Raw genomic sequence first — 13,862 nt, 5'->3', positions numbered from 1 at the left:
GGTCAGCAGTCCACTCTATGGACCAGTCCAGTGCAGGAGCCCTTTTTAAGTGGGAAATATGAAACCAAGAGTGAATTCTCTTTAGTTTTGCTGCACATGAGCTAGTTAAGAGTACCTAGTGGGGGCCTTTCCATCTGAGTTGTAGTGAGTCCTTTAAATGATGTCTTTTCCAATATACATAGTCCTTTGGTTGCAGGTCGTGAGACATCTGATTTTCATCCAAAGATAGATTACTGAGATAAGCTTCAGGAACAAACTTAGAGTGCCCTTTTAATAATTCAATTTAACTTTACATTAATATAACATGACAGCAAGGAACTATATGAGAAGTGAGTCATCGTAGTAAATAGAGACCTCCATTAACAAAACTGAGATTTAACATTCACTGAAACATCTCTTTTTTTCTCTAAAATTACCCTTATTTCTACTAAATAAATATAAGCAAATTAAGACTAATTTGTTTGAAAAATAAATCTGGTCTCAATAAACTTGGCCGGATGATTCATATAACTATGATTGATCATAAAGGATTTTTGCTTGCTGAAACTTTTATAAGGAGTCTCAGACTGGACTTTTAAAAGACCTTTTGCACAGCAAAGGAAACGATAAACAAGACGAAAAGACAACCCTCAGAATGGGAAAAAATATTTGCAAATGAAGCAACTGACAAAGGATTAATCTCAAAAATATACAAACAGCTCATGGAGCTCATTACCAGAAAACAAATGACCTAATTAAAAAATAGGTGGCAGACCTAAATAGACATTTCACCAAAGAAGACATACAGATGGCCAAGAGGCACATGAAAATATGCTCAACATCACTATTTATTAGAGAAACACAAATCAAAACTACAATGAGGTATCACCTCACACCGTTCAGAGTGGCCATCATCAAAAAATCTACAAACAATAAATGCTGGAGAGGGTGTGGAGAAAAGGGAACCCTTTTGCACTGTTGGTGGGAATGTAAATTGATACAGCCACTATGGAGAAAATTATGGAGGTTCCTTAAAAAACTAAAAATAGAACTACCATATGACCCAGCGCTCCCACTACTGGGCATATACCCTGAGAAAACTATAATTCAAAAAGACACATGAACCACAATGTTCATTGCAGCACTATTTACAATAGCCAGGACACAGAAGCAACCTAAGTGTCCATTGACAGAGGAATGGATAAAGAAGATGTTGTAATATATACAATGAAATGTTACTCAGCCATAAAAAAGAATGAAATTGGGTCATTTGTAGAGATGTGGATGGAGCTAGAGTCTGTCATACAGGGTGAAGTAAGCCAGAAAGAGAAAAACAAATATTGTATATTAATGCATTTATGTGGAATCTAGAAAAATGGTACAAATGAACCTATTTGTAGGGTAGGAATAGAGACGTACACATAGAGAACATACTTGTGGACGTGGGGGGAAAGGGAGGGTGTGATGAATTGGGAGATTAGGTTTGACATAAATACACTACCATGTGTAAAATAGATAGCTAGTGGGAACCTGCTGTACAGCACAAGGAGCTCAACTTGGTGCTCTGTGACTACCTAGATGGGTGGGATCAGGAGGTGGGAGGGAGGTCCAAGAGGGAGAGGATATAGGTATACACATAGTTGATTCATTTCATTGTACAGCAGAAACTAACACAACATTGTAAAACAATTTTACTCCAATAAAAGTAAAAGAAAAGAAAAAGTACCTCTCGGGCTAGGAAAATCATGCCAAGAGCTTATCACAGATTTTGCCTAACAGATCTAGGTGAATTACTCCCTTTTCAAGGTCCCCAAAATACCCTGAGTTCTTTATACGTGTTAGTGAGGTAGCCTTCCTAATTTATCTGCTAAAGTTGCTGGGAACCTAAGAGTTTCCAATGTCTGGAGGGAACAGATAGAAAAGATAAATGTTTCAATCCTGCTTACAAATGTATAAGGTAAACCTTCCTTGAGGGGAAGGTTTTCCTTACACCTGGAAAACACAGATTTAAGGCAGTAATTTTTCAGATAGAAACCATAAAATTTATAACCATATTCACCAGTTCACGCATCCCTATGTAAATAATGCTTTTTGTTAACAGCTTTATGAAGCCATCAGGTTTTTCATTAGAATTCTTCAATTTCTTACCCAGTTCAGGGACTTCCCTGGTGGCACAGTGGTTAAGAATCTCCCTGCCAATGCAAGGGACACAGGTTTGAGCCCTGGTCCAGAAAGATCCCGCATGCCGTGGAGCAACTAAGCCCATGAACCACAACTACTGAGCCTAAGTGCCACAACTACTGAAGCCCTCGCACCTACAGCCCATGCTCCACAACAAGAAAAACCACCTCAATGAGAAGCCCGCACACTGCAATGAAGAGTAGCCCCCACTCACCACAACTGGAGAAAGCTCACACACAGCAACAAAGACCCAATGCAGCCAAAAATAAAAGAATAAAAGAAAAATTCTTACCCAGTTCAGCATTATGGTCTGGAAGTCAGAAACTTGTATTTAACCAAAAGTCCTTTCTATAAATCTTCCTGAAGAGAAAACATTTTTGCAAAGGCATTAGAGTGAAACCATAAGTGTCTATAGTGACAAAAGACTTAAGGCACGTTTAAAGCAGCAGCATAGCACAGGGAGATCAGCTTGGTGCTTTGTGACGACATAGAGGGTTAGAATAGGGAGGGTGGGAGGGAGGCTAAAGAGGGAGGGGATATGGGGATATATGTATGCATATGGTTGATTCACTTTGTTGTACAACAGAAACTAACACAGTATTATGAAGCAATTATACTCCAATAAAGATCTATTTTAAAAAATCTGCTTACAATGCAATGCAACTGACAAAGTAACTTGGTTAATGCTGTGACATACAACACTTTAAGATAATAACTAGAATTATGACTGATAACATTTTACCAGGACATGTCAGAATTTTAGGAACGCCATATAATTTTTAGAATATCTATATTAATAACATTTATCATACACTAAAACCTAAGAAGATTTATTACTCATTTGACAATGTAACTTAAGGTACCAAATAAACCTAGTTTATAACTCTCTTTGGGATGTTTCAGGGGCCCTTTGAAGCATCCCAAAGTTAGCTAGAGGTCAAAAGGACTTTATTAGAATTTGATTTAGGAAGTTTTGTTAAAAAATATCCAAGTGTTTAGAACACTCAGTCATTTAGGATCACAGGTCACTGTGAAACAGTAGTTATTCACTTAGCCAAAGTAACAATAAAACACTTTAAAGGCAAATAAAGAATGGATCACTTAAAAGGTAAGGAAACTTAAAATCTGTTATCAAAGGCAGTTCAACATTTTAAGAAATCTTGTCCTCTTAAGAGAGAGAAAAGCCAAATTCAAGTTTTGCACCCACTTAACTTTTAAAATTCATTTACTCATTAAATGTATTTTAAACTTAGTCAATCCTGACCATGCACAAAACTCTTTTCTCGGGGTCCACTTTCCACAAACACTTTTGTCACTTTCCTTATCCATCACTTTATTTTCCCATTCAGAAAGAGCCACCTGTAAGTCAGACCTACATCCTTTTCCCTTAGTAAAATGCAATTCCATTCCTCATGCCTTCTTTACTGAAAACACACATCCTACTTTCCTTAAGCAAACATGAACTGTCCTTTATATCAGCATTTTGTAGATTGGTGAACATAAACACCAAAGATAATTTCTAAAAACATTTGCTTACTTTAGAGAACATGGCACTGAACATATTCATTAATAGTCCAAGTTATCTTTAGTTTCTCTGTAAGAGGAAGCCAGTGTTCAGTAATTAATGTTTCAGTATCTTATTTGGGAATGACCTAGCTATTCAATAAGTTTCCATCACTTCACTTAATTTAACACAACTCTAGAATTTCAAGTTACCAGAATCTGGAGAAACTATTTTAGATAGACATTCCTAAAGCATAGCTATTCTTAATAGAGTTTATCTAAAAGCTCTTGTCTCATTTACATTTTCTTTCCTGAAAATTTTCTTCACATCAAATTACTTTCCTTGCTGACAAATTTGTAACAGATATAAAAAGATTTCATTTAGCTTATATTACAGCTAGGCACAATAAAAGTATTATAGTTAATGTTGATGACTCTAAAAACATGTCTATAATATTTAGATCAACAAACATTAATACCAGATGTTAATTTAATACAGAATATTTCCCAGTTCACATGAACCTAAAATTAATTCTGGTCAGTTACCTTCTGTATTTTTTTTGAGAATTTATATAAGCACTTAATTTCCTTTAACCCAATTAAGTAGAGCTCACTTACAAATTAAGTTTTGATAATGCCATCCAAAGGTAAAAACAAAGATAATTCACACATAAACATACAGACACAACGAGAGATCTCATAGCTTCACTTTCTATACTTAGTCATGAATCAGATATTATCATATAAAACTCACTGGTTTATAAATAACAGCTAGAATAAAAAAATTTTAATCCTTCTTCCAGGTTTTTATTTTATTTTATTTTCCAATCTCAGGAATTAGAAATAGTCTAGACAAGTGTTCCTGAGAGCCCTGGTCTCAAGGCACAAGGAGAGAAAATAAAGTTTTCCTATTAGGACTTATTCCCTCAGGGTCAGAATTCTGAAGAGGATTTTTTTTCCTTCAAGCTAGCTTTCTCTACTGGTTGGGAATTAAATGGGTGTCAGTTAACCTTCGATTGACATTGTGTACTTAACTGGCATTGAGTACCTAATTGGCGCAATTGGTTCATAATTTTTGTAGATACCCCCTTTTCTTTCTTTTTAATGGTTCTGCAAAGTTGGTCTGATATAGTTTCAAGTAATTAATTGTTGGTTTCATGTAAAGAAGTTACTCTATCATTTCTTCTTTTAGAAGATCCTAGTAAGCATTCTATTCAGTCTGTTTGATTTTATGGCTGGCTTTTTTCTGTGTGTGCAAAATATTAATTTTGGAATATCAAAAGAAACCCAATTTGGTCATTTTAAGTTGAGATCTCCTTTAGTATAAGTTCCCCAATTAAGTAGGCACTTGCAAGTATGAGATTTTGTATGTATATGAACCTGGCTGGAGTGTTAGTCAGAGGCTGGATTTCTGACGCCCCTTGTTTCTGTTTGAAAGTCTCTATTTCCCATTTTAAAGTTGAATTTGTCAGGGATAAAAACACTAGTGAAATTGTGTGCTTCTTGTGAGCTTAACTCCTCTAGGCATCACCCTAGAGTTGTTCCAGCCCTCTTACTTCTCTGTTTCTCCTTTTGAAGGTCTAAGAACACCACTGGTGCTCAAATCGCTGAATGGCCAATTCTTATCTGTGAACCCTGGATGAGCAAGTATTTTTATTAATGAGTGGGTTTCCCTATGGGACCACTGCACCGTATGAGGACTCTGCCTCCACCACTCCTGTATATTTCTCAGTCACCTGAGAAAGCTGTAACCTGCCGGGAGGTGTCTTGTCCCTTTTCTTCAGAGCAAAGCTCTAATGTAATATCTCCACTTTTATCCCTACAAATTCTATTAAGGCAGCCAAATTGAGAAAAAGCGTCAGATCAACAAATTACCTAACCACTCAGTGCAGACCACTCAGTCTCCTACAACTGAACAAACCCTGGTATCTTTCAACCAGCCTCCCCCACCCCAGTATCTTTCACCTGGGTGGGTATTCCCCAGTATCTTTCAACCAAGCCCCACCCACTATCTTTCCACTGGGTGGGTATTTCCCTGGTATCTTTCAACCAGGACCCCCCTGCCCAGTATCTTTCCACTGGGAGGAGGCAGGTACCTGCTATACTGCCAAATAAAACTCAGGATCATCAACCAATACGGGAGATCCGAGAACCAGAAGAGACCCAAATTCATCTGGACTCTCTGAGGAGACAGATGGATGCAAGAGACCTCTGCTGGTACCAAGCCTCCCGATCCTTGTAGAGTTCAGGCAAAGGAGAGGAGTTCACTCTGTCTCTTCCTTCGTGGTCGCCATAACTGTCGACTTTAAAAAATGCACAATGTGAGAGTTGCGAGTTAAGTTTCATTTGGGGCAAAATGAGAACTGAAGCCCAGGAGACAATATTTCAGATAGCTCTGAGAAACTGCTTCAAAAAGTTAGGGAGGAAGGTCAGTATATATGTGATTTTGGTGAAGGGGGAATACATGCAATCAAGCACATATTTTTTGTAGAACGTTTCTGTTAGTCTCATGAAAGTTACTGCTAGTCATGAGGAGCAAACATCACCATGAAGAATTTTAGTGTTTTTCTAAATATGAGGAGATACAAGATTTGGGCTCATAAAATCAGCTCCTGACAATATCTAACTATCTGAAGACCTGTTCTGCCAGTTTTTCCCAGAGCACAGAGTGCCTCATTTCAGTTCTTCACCCTGAACTCCTTCCAGGGAGGTGTTGAAAATCAGCAGCTGCAGCAGCACATGGTTTAATCCTTGTAGAGGTAGATGGCAAGTCCCAATGGTGAGTGTCAATTGTAGTTGACAGCATCAACAGTGTCTACTAAAGTCTCAATAACCAAACAATTATTTATTGAATACTTAGCAGGGAGCCAGTGTTTACCAAACACTGTGAAGTCTCTTCAGATGTCCAGATACATTTTAAAATTTAACATAATGATTTTGGGGTAGTCCTTTAAATACACTTACTTTCAAGACTCTAGTAATTAAGCTTTAGAAAGGACCAGGCAGCTATTAAAAGAGGATTTTCAAGTGGCACATAGGAAAACATCATTCTCAAGAGTGCAATTGTGAGAGCGATGGAGAGTGGGATGCTTACTGCGATGGTCAGAGCGATATCGAGAGTGATGGTGAGTGCAATGGTGAGTGCGATGGTGAGAGCAAAGGTGAGTGCGATGGTGACTGCGATTGTGACTGCAACGGAGAGTGTGAGGGTGTGAGCGATGGTGCATTGAATGGTGAGTGCGATGGAGCATGCGATGGTGAAAGTGGTGGTGAGATCGATGTTGAGTGCGATGATGATTAAGATGTTCAGAACGATGGTGAGTTCAATGGAGAGAGAGAAGGTGAGTGCGATGGTGAGAGCAATGATGAGTACAATGGTGAGTGGGATGTTGAGGGCAATGGTGTGTGCGATGGTGCGAAACACTGTGAGTGTGATGGTGAGAACGATGGTGAGTGTGATGGTGAGTGCAATTGTGAGAGTGATGGAGTGTGGGATGCTTACTACAATGGTCAGAGTGATATCGAGAGTGATGGTGAGTGCAATGGTGAGTGCAATGGTGAGAGACATGGTGAGTGCGATGCTGAAAGTGATGGGGTGAGCTATCATGAGTGCGATGATGCCTGCAGTGGTGCATGCGGTGTTGGCTGAGATGGTGAGAGCAATGGTGAGTGCGACGTTCAGTGCGATGATGAGAGCTATAGTGAGAGTGCTGGTGAGAGTGATCTTGAGAGTGATGGTGAGGCAATGGTGAGAGCGATGGTGACTGTGATGGTGAGGGCAATGGTGAAAGCGATGGTGAGTTCGATGCTGAGTGTGATGGTGAGAGCAATCTTGAGAGCGATGGTGAGTGCGATGATGAGAGCTATGGTGAATGTGATGGTGAGAGCAATGGTGAGACTGATGCTGAGTGCGACGCTGAGTGCGATGGTGAGAGTGATCTTGAGAGTGATGGTGAGTGTGATGGTGAGTGCGATGGTGAGAATGATGGTGAGAGTGATGTTGAGTGCAACGGTGAGTGCTATGATGAGAGTGATAGTGCATGAGATGGTGTGCACGACTGTGTGTGAAACGGTGTGTACTATGGTGTGTGCGATGGTGAGTGCAGCGGGTAGTGTGACCGTGAGAGCAATGGTGAATGTGAGGGTGACTGCAACGGTGAATGCGATGGTGAGAGCCATGGTGCGTGCGATGGTGCATGCGATGGAGTGTGCAATGCTGTGTATGATGGTGAGAGTGATGGTGAGTGTGATGGTGAGTGCAATGATGAGTGCGATGGTGAGTGTGATGGTGAGAGCGATGGTGAGTGTGAGAGTGAAAGCAATGATGAGTGCAATGGTAAGATCGATGGTGAGTCCGAGGGTGAGTGTGATGGTGAGAGCAATGATGAGAGCGATGGTGTGTGCTATGTTGAGAGCAATGGTGAGAGTGATGGTGAGAGCGATCTTGGCAGTGATGGTGAGGCGATGGTGAGAGTGATGGTGAGTACGATGCTGAGTGCGATCTTGAGAGCGATGTTGAGTGTGATGGTGAGAGCGATGGTGAATGTGCTGGTGAGGGCGATGGTGAGTGCAATAATGAGAGCGATGGTGAGTGTGATGGTGAGTGCAATGGTGAGTTCGAAGGTGAAAGCAATGTTGAGAGCGATGGTGAGTGCACTGATGAACGCGATGGTGATGGTGAGAGTGATGGTGAGTGTGATGGTGAAAGTGATGCTGTGTGCGATGTTGAGTGTGATGGTGAGTGCAATGGTGAGTGCGATGTTGAGTGCAATGATGAGAGCGATGGTGAGTGAGATGGTGAGTGCGATAGAGAGTGCGATGGTGAGTGTGATGGTGAGTGCAACAGAGAGTGCGATGGTGAGAGCGATGGTGAGTGTGATGCTGAGAGTGATGATGAGAGCGATGGAGAATACAGTGTTGAGAGTGATGGCGAGTGCGATGATGAGTGCGATGGTGAGTGCGATGTTGAGAGCGAAGTTGAGAGTGATGGTGAGAGCAATCTTGAGACTGATGGTAAGCCGATGGTGAGTGTGATGCTGAGTGCGATCGTGAGAGCGATCTTGAGAGTGATGTTGAGTGCGATGGTGAGAGCGAAGGTGAGTGTGATGGTGAGTGCGACAGTGAGAGCGGTGGTGACAACAATGGTGAGTTTGATGTTTAGTGCGATGTGGAGAGCCATCTTGAGAGCGATGGTGAGTGCAATGTTGAGTGAGATGGTGATAGCAATGTTGAGTGCGATGTTGAGAGTGATGGTGAGTGCGATGGTGAGTGCGATGGTGAGAGTGATGGTGAGAGTGATGGTGTGTGTGAAGTTGACAGCGATGCTGTGTGTGATGGTCCATTTGATGGTGAGTGCGATGGCATGTGTGATGGTGAGAGCGATGAGGAGAGTGATGGTGAGTGCGATGGTGAGTACAATGGTGAGTCAAATATTGATAGCGATGGTGAGAGCAATGGTGAACTCGATAGTGAGTGCGAAGTTGAGATCGATGTTGAGTGCGACGGTGAGAGCAATGGTGAGTGCGATGGTGAGTCAGATATAGATAACAATGGTAAGAGTGATGATGAGTGCTATAGTGAGAGCGAAGTTGAGAGCGATGGTGAGTGCGATGTTGCATATGATGGTGCAAGCGATGGTGAGTGTGATGCTAAGAGTAATGGTGAGTGCAATGTTGAGTGCAATGATGAGAGTGATAGTGCTTGTGATGGTACATGCGACATTGTGTGCCACGGTGCTTGCGACTGTGTGTGAGACAGTGAGTGCAATGGTGAGTGCGACGTTGAGAGCAAAGGTCAGTGCAATGGAGAGTGTGAGGGTGAGAACGATGGTGCGGGCGTTGTTGCGTGTGATGGTGAATGTGATGCTGAGTGCGATGGTGAAAGCGATCATGAGTGTGACGTTGACAGTGATGGTGACAGCAGTGGTGAGTGTGATGGTGAGTGCGATGGTGAGAGCGTTGGTGAGTGTCAGGGTGAGAGCAATGGTGAGTGCAATGGTGAGATCGATGGTGAGAGTGATGGTCTATGCGAGATTGAGAGTGATGGTGAGAGTGATGGTGAGAGCGATCTTGAGAGTGATGGTGAGGCGATGGTGAGAGCAATGTTGAGAGCGATGTTGAGTGTGATGTTGAGATCAATTGTGAGAGTGATGGTCTATGCGAGGTTGAGAGTGATGGTGAGAGTGATGGTGAGAGCGATCTTGAGAGTGATGGTGAGGCGATGGTGAGAGCAATGTTGAGAGCGATGTTGAGTGTGATGTTGAGAGCGATGGTGAGTGCAATGGTGAGAGCGATGGTGAAAGCAATGGAGACTGCAATGTTGACAGTGATGGGGAGTGCGATGATGAGTGCAATGGTGAGAGCAATGGTGAGAGCGACCGTGAGTGTGATGGTGACAGTGATGCTGCAGGCGATAATCCGTGTGATGCTCAGAGCGATGGTGAGTGTGATGATGAGAGCGATGGTGAGTATGAGGGTGAAAGCTATGGTGAGTGCGATGGTAAGACCGATGGTGAGTCCAAGGGTGAGTGCGATGGTAAGAGCAATGATGAGAGCGATAGTGTGTGCTATGTTGAGAGCAATGGTGAGAGTGATGGTGAGAGCAATCTTGGCAGTGATGGTGAGGTGATGGTGAGAGTGATGGTGAGTGCAATGCTGAGTGCGATCATGAGAGCAAACTTGAGAGCGATGTTGAGTGCGATGGTAAGAGTGATGGTGAATGTGCTGGTGAGGGCAATGGTGAGTGCAATAATGTGAGCGATGGTGAGTGTGATGGTGAGTGCGATGGTGACAGCGAGGCTGCATGCCATGATCCGTGTGATGCTGAGTGCGATGGTGAATGTGATGGTGAGAGTGATGTTGAGAGCGATGGGAGTGCAATGGTAAGTACAATGGTGAGAGTGATGGTGAGTGTGTGTGTGAGAGCAAAGTTGAATGAGATGGTGAGATCGATGGTGACTGCGAGTGTGAGTGCGATGGTGAGAGAGATGGTGAGAGCAATGGTGAGTGCGGTGTTGAGAGCGATGGTGAGAGTGCTGGTGAGAGTGATCTTGAGAGTGATGGTGAGGCGATGGTGAGAGCAATGTTGAGAGCAATGCTGAGTGCAATGCTAAGTGCGATGGTGAGAGCGATGGTGAGTGCAATGATGAGTGTGATGGTGAGAGCGATCTTGAGAGTGATGGTGCAGCAATACTGAAAGTGATGGTGAGTGTGATGCTGAGTGCAATGGTGAGAGCGATCTTGAGAGTGATGGTGAGTTTGATGGTGAGTGCGATGGTGAGTCCAATATTGATAGTGATGGTGAGAGCAACAGTGAGCACAATAGTGGGTGCGAAGTTGAGAGCGATGATGAGTGTGATGGTGAGAGCGATGGTGAGTGCGATGGTGAGTCACATATTGATAGCGATGGTAAGAGTGATGGTGAGTGCTATAATGAGAGCGAAGTTGAGAGCGATGGTGAGAGAGATGGTGAGTGCGATGTTGAGAGCGATGGTGAGAGCGATGGTAAGTGCAATGGTAGGTGCGATGGTGAGTGTGATGTTGAGAGTGATGGTGAGAGCGATGGTGAGTGCTATCGTGAGAGTGATGGTGAGTGAGATGGTGAGTGCAATGGAGCGTGCGATGGTGTGTGTGATGGTGAGAGAGATGGAGAGTGTGATAAGCAGTGCGATGCTGACAGTGATAGTGAGAGCGATGTTGAAAGTGATTGTGATTGCAAAGGTGTGTGCAATGGTGAGAGAGATCTTGAGAGCGATGGTGAGTGCGATGGTGAGTGGGATGGTGCATGTGATGGTGAGTGCGATGGTGTGTGTGATAGTGAGAGCAATGGCGCGTGCGATGGTGAGTGCGACGTTGAGACCGATGGTGAGTGCGATCGAGAGAGCAATGATGAGAGTGGTGGTGAGTGCGATGATGAGTGCAATTATGAGAGCAATGATGAGAGTCATGGTGAGTGTGATGGAGATAGCGATGCTGCGAGAGATGCTCCGTGTGATGATGAGTGCGATGGTGAGCGCGATCGTGAGAGCAATGGTGAGAGTGGTGGTGAGTGCGATGATGAGTGCAATTATGAGAGCAATGATGAGAGTCATGGTGAGTGTGATGGAGATAGCGATGCTGCGAGCGATGCTCCGTGTGATGATGAGTGCGATGGTGAGTGTGATGGTGAGAGAGATGTTGAGAGCGAAGTTTAGTGCGATGATGAGAGCGATGATGAGTGCAATTGTGAGAACAATGGTTAGTGCGATGGTGAGATCGATGGTGACTGCGAGGGTGAATGCATTGGTGAGAGCGATGGTGAGAACGATGGTGAGTGTAATGTTGAGAACGATGGTGAGAGTGACGATGAGAGTGATGGTGAGGCGATGGTGAGAGCGATAGTGAGTGCTATGCTGTGTGCGACGGTGAGAGCGATTTTGAGTGCGATGGTGGGAGCGATGGTGAGTGCGATGGCGAATGTGATGGTGAGTGCGAGGGTGAGAGCGATGGTGAGTGTGAGGGTGAGTGCGATGGGGAGAGCGATAATGAGAGTGACGGTGACTGCCACAGTGAGAGAGCTGGTGAGTGTGATGAGTATGATTGTGAGAATGATGGTGAGTGCGATGGTGAGTGCAATGATGAGTGCGATGGTGAGAACAATGGTGAGAGCTATGGTGAGTGTGACGGTGACAGTGATGCTGTGTGCGATGGTCCATTTAATGGTGAGTGAGATGGTGTGTGTGATGGTGAGAGTGAAGCAATGATAAGGGCGATGGTGAGTGCAATGGTGAGTGCTATGGTGACAGCGATGGTGAGTGCAATGTTGAGAGCGATGGTGACAGTGATGGAGGGTGCGATGATCAGTCCGATGGTGAGAGCGATAGTGAGAGTGATGGTGAGTGTGAGGGTGACATCAAAGATGCGTTCAATGATCCGTGTGATGCTGAGTGCGATGGTGACTGCGATGGTGAGTGTGATGCTGAGAGCTATGGTGTTTTCGATGGTGAGTGCGATGGTGAGAGCAATGGAGAGTGCGATGGTGAGAGTGATGATGAGTGCAATAGTGTGTGCGATGGTCAGTGTGATGTTGAGGGCAATGGTGAGACCGATGATGAGAGCCATAGTGAGTGAGACGTGGAGTGCGATGGTGAAAGCAATGGTGAGAACAAAGGTGAGAGCAATGGTGAGAGCAATGGTGAGTGCGATGATGACGGTGATTGTGAGAGTGATGGTGAGTGTGATTGTGAGAGTGAAGCTGCGTGCAACTGTCCGTGTGATGGTGCATGCCAGGGTGCATGCGATGGAGAGTGCGATGCCGAGAGTGATATTGGGAACGATCTTGAGAGCGATGGTGAGTGCGATTGTAAAAGCGATTGTTAGTGCCAAAGTGCGTGTGATGGTGAGTGCGATGGTGAGTCAGATGGGGAGCATGATGGGGAAAGAGATGGTGAGTGTGAAGGTGAGTGCGATGGTGTGCACGATTGTGCATGCAATCGTTAGAGCAATGGAGAGTGCGATGGTTAGTGCGATGGTGACAGCGATGATGAGAGTGATGGTGAAAGTGATTGTGAATTCGAAGGTGTGGGTGAGGGTGTGTGCGATGGAGACTGGGATGCTGAGTGAGATGGTGAGAGAGATGGTGAAAGCAATTGTGAGTGCAATGATGAGTGTGATGCTGAGTGCGATGGTGCATGCAATGGTGCCAGCTATCATGAGTGTGTTGCAGAGAGTGATGGTGAGTGTGATGTTCAGTACTATGGTGAAACAGATAGTGCGTGTGACGGTGCACGCGACAGTGTGTGCCACTGTGCGTACAACAGTGTGTGCAATGGTGAGTTCAATGTGTAGTGCAACCATGAGAACAATGTTGAGTGTGACAGTGACTGCGACAGTGAGTGCAAGGGTGAGAGCCATGGTGTGTGTGATGGTTCATGCGGTGGAGTGTGCGATGCTGAGTTCGATGGTTAGAGCGATCTAGAGTGTGATGATGAGTGCGATGGTGATTGTGATGGTGAGAGCGATGGTGAGTGAGATGGTGGGTGCAATAGTGAGAACCATGGTGAATTCAACAGTGAGTGCGATGTTGAGAGCGATGGTGAGTGTGATGGTGAGAGCGATGGTGAGTACGATGGTGAGAGCGATGCTGAGTGTGATGGTGAGAGCGATGGTGCATGCGATGGTGCGAGGGATGATGAGTGTGATGGTGAGAGTGATGGTGAGTGC

The sequence above is a fragment of the Orcinus orca genome, chromosome 15, assembly GCF_937001465.1.
Source record: "Orcinus orca chromosome 15, mOrcOrc1.1, whole genome shotgun sequence".
In the NCBI taxonomy this organism is placed as follows: Eukaryota; Metazoa; Chordata; class Mammalia; order Artiodactyla; family Delphinidae; genus Orcinus; species Orcinus orca.
This window is presented reverse-complemented; position numbering follows the sequence as displayed.